We start from the raw sequence: 3,744 nt of genomic DNA, 5'->3' as shown, positions 1-3,744 counted from the left end.
TCTTTTGCCTTCTCTTGGGGAGGGAGAGCAGTGTTTTGAGGGGTGAAGGATATAGTGGAGCAATGCTGGACACTTCAGATCTCTCAAGGTGTAAAGTGAGGTGTCCCACTGCAGGCTGAGAATCATTTTTATCCATCTCACTGAATGAATCCACTAGGAATATGGTCCTTGTTATAACAAGTTTACAAACACTCAAGAGAAAGATTTATGCAGTAGCTATCTATTAAGGACCTACTATGTTTAAGGACCTGGTTTCAGATTATACATTTCAGAGAAGACAGATGAACTAGACTGGGATCCTATCCCCAGCAGGTTCCCAGGTTAGAGGGAAGAGAGAACAGTGAACAGTTAGCTGTGAGACTAGCAGAATGAAATACAATACCTAGCGCTATGGGAGAGCAGAGGAATAAGGAACTCATTTCAGGTTTACAGGGGGGTTGTGTGCAAGCTCACTGAGGGAGGTGGCAGTTGACCCGGGTCTCAGTAAGTAGGAGGGATTGGGGACCAGCACAATCAAAGGTTGTGATTTCCAGTGAGGGGGTGAGGGGATCAGATGTGTTGCTTTAGGGAGGAGATCTCCAGGACAATATGGAGGGTCGGGGGTGGGGTAGATCAGAAGGCCAGGACATCAGTGAAAGGATTGTAGCTAAAATTCTATGAGCCTCAATGGGGACAGAGAAGAAAAAGAGGATGAATTCAAAATGAGTTTCAGACATTTTGAAGGTCAAGTCTGTAGGCTATGGAAGAGAGGGAAGAATCAAGCATGAAACTCAGGTTTCTAGCCTTGATGACTGGAAAAGTGAGACATCTTTTTTTTAAAAACAGAACAAATCCACACTTTTATTTACTTAATACAGCTTCACACAGATTCTGTGTCCAATGGCCTTGGCATGAAGTTTGCTTCAGAATTTGACAAGCCCTGCTGCTGTTCATTAGGATGAATTACATTTCCCCGGATTGCTCTGGTTTTAGGTTTTTCACCAGGAGTTGCTGTGTTATTCTTTGCTTTCAACACGTAAGTACATCTCTTGCCTACATATAGTTCAATTTCATCTTGAGCATAAAAACTTTCAATTTTAAGAAGGGCTGTGTGCTCCTTCTGGTTCCAGACACCCTGCTTATAGCAAGCAAAAAAATGGCCTTGGATCACAGTCTTCCAGACATGTTTGTCCTTTTAGAAGTCTTGTTCCCAGCAGGCCTCCACAGGCTCCAAGATGACTGAAACAGTGAAAGTGACACTCCTTTAACCAAGTTGGGAAACAGAGGCAGGGTTTTGTTGTTTTGTCTTGAGGGTTGGTTGGTTGGTTTATTCAGGGGAGTTAGGGTAGGAGGAGGTTGGTAACAAGTTGAGGTTTTGATCATATTTGGTTTGAGACTCCATTGACACATCCATGTGGTGGGCTGTGCAACATGGCATAAAAGAAAATACCCAAACTTGAGTTTTAATCATAGTTCCGCCACTAAAAGTTGGGCAAGCCTACCTTTTGAGTCTCCCCTAAAAATGCCCTGACTTGCTCACAGAATTATTGCAAAGGTCAGATGACAAAATGGTATGAAAGAGCAATAATGATGCTAGATGCTACTATATATACTAGGCAGTTGGAAATGTGGGTCTGAGGCTTAAAAGAGCGATAAAGTGTCTTGTTTTGTTCTAGCTTTATTGAGATATAATTGACATATAATACTGCATAAGTTTGAGGTATACAGTGTTGATTTGGTACACTTGTATATTGCAAAATGATTACCACCATTGCATTAGCCAACACTTCTGTCATTTATTTACCATTTTTTTGTGTATGTGTGCTGAGAAGTTTTAAGATCTCTCATAGTAACTCTTTAGTATATAATACAGTGTTGTTAACTATAGTCACCATGCTACACATTAGATCCTCAGAACTTACTCATATTAGAACTGGAAGTATATACCCTTTGACCAACATCTCTCAATTTTCCCCCACACCTAGCCCCTGCAAACTACCATTTTACTCTGCTTCTATGAGTTCAGCTTTTTTGGATTCCATATACAAGTGATATCACATGGTATTTATCTTTCTCTATCTGACTCGTTTCATTTAGCATAGTGCATGAGGTGTCAATTTAGAAGTCATCTGCAAAGGGCTCCTAGTTGAAGCTATGAGAATGGACAAGATCATTCGGGGGAAATAAGAAGAGAAAAGAATTTAAAAAAATGGTACCTTGGAGAATATCTTCAATTAACCAGCAAAAGGAACTGAGAAGGAGAGACCAGACAAATAGGTGGAACCCGAAATCTGCCAGGTGCCAAAGGTAAAACCATCTGATTAAAAGCTATCCTTATACCACAGGCCAGGATAAAGCCTGTTAATTTGCTTTCTCCTCCCATCCTCAGCAGGACCCAAAGCCATGTAGCTCTCCTACCTCCTTCCCGTACTAGAACAGAGAAGGGTGTGATGTCATTTGCCCAAAGGGTGTGATGTCATTTGCCCAACTCGGTTTCTGCCCTGTGCCCAGCCTTGTGCTAATCACAAGTAAGATGAGTAAGAACTCAGAGTCTGTTCTGAGAAATCCCCAATCTGATAGGACCAAGCCTGGGACAAGAGTGAGTCAATGAAGGCATTTGGGGTGCAAAGTTTAAGGAGGCACTCATGGCTGGGGTCATGCAAATATAAGGTTGGCATCTGAGCCACCCTGAGAGTGACTGCCTCCTTAAGGAGGTGTTTTACACCCTAGGTGCCTTGATTGCCCCACCCTGGTCTGACCCTGGGGAAGACTCATACGTCAATAAAATAACCAAGGTAGAAAGTAATTATTCATTCTGTCCCAGGAAATCAAAATGGACCACAGAGGTGATATGGCAGCTGTGTTCTCATGAAGAGTAGATAGTTTATCAGGTAGCATAGAGGTGCAGGGGTTAATGTGCACAAAGGCATGGAGGTAAAAGAGATCTTGGAGTGTCTTTAGGAAAGGGTGGTTGGGCTGCACAGGAGGTGGAGACTGCCCAGGAAAAGGGATGAGGAGTGGTGGGAGGTGTTGCTGGGGGAAAAGGGATCAGGTTGTGAAAGGCATCCAATACCATGGCCTGCTAAGGTGACCAACCAGTTTTAACATTGAAAGCCCAGCATCCTGGAAACCCCTTGGTCTGGGCATACCTTATCCTCAAAGCAGTGGAAAGCCATCAAAGGATTTTCACAAATAATTGACAGGGTAGGCTTCATGGGTTTTTGTTTGTTTGTTTTTTAAATTTTCTTGACCTCACCATGGGCTATATGGGATCTTAGTTACCTGACCAAGGATTGAACCCATACCCCTTGCATTGGAAACATGGAGTCTTAACCACTGGACCACCAGGATAGTCCTAGGCTTCATGTTTTAAGGTGACTCTAGCATGTCTGGGTGAATAGAGAACTGAGTGCTGAAGAAACCCAGGAGGCCAGTTTCAGGGAGCCAGTGGTACAGAAATGGGTATGTCCTTTGCCTAGGGCATCTGGCAGACATGAGTTCTAGATCCTTGACTCAGCCCTTTCTTTCCTAGGGCTGTTTGGTCTGGCCAAGTTACTATGTGGGCCTGTTTCCTCATCTGTAAATTGGGGACAATAATTATGCTTACTTCCATGAATGGTGAGGATTAAGGGAGATACAGTTTATTTATTTATTTTTTAAAAATATGGAACGCTTCACGAATTTGCGTGTCATCCTTGCGCAGGGGCCATGCTAATCTTCTCTGTATCGTTCCAATTTTAGTATATGTGCTGCCGAAGCGAGCAC

At 43.1% G+C, this 3,744-nt stretch overlaps 1 non-coding gene across 1 annotated transcript; it reads right to left on the bottom strand.

Annotated features, from left to right (window-relative positions):
• Positions 1 to 3,637: 3,637 nt before the first annotated feature.
• LOC136154818 (U6 spliceosomal RNA) lies at positions 3,638 to 3,744 on the bottom strand. Its single transcript, XR_010660527.1, has one exon. It is a non-coding gene; the product is annotated as a U6 spliceosomal RNA (small nuclear RNA).

The sequence above is a fragment of the Muntiacus reevesi genome, chromosome X (assembly GCF_963930625.1).
Source record: "Muntiacus reevesi chromosome X, mMunRee1.1, whole genome shotgun sequence".
Lineage (NCBI taxonomy): Eukaryota > Metazoa > Chordata > Mammalia > Artiodactyla > Cervidae > Muntiacus > Muntiacus reevesi.
This window is presented reverse-complemented; position numbering and strand designations above follow the sequence as displayed.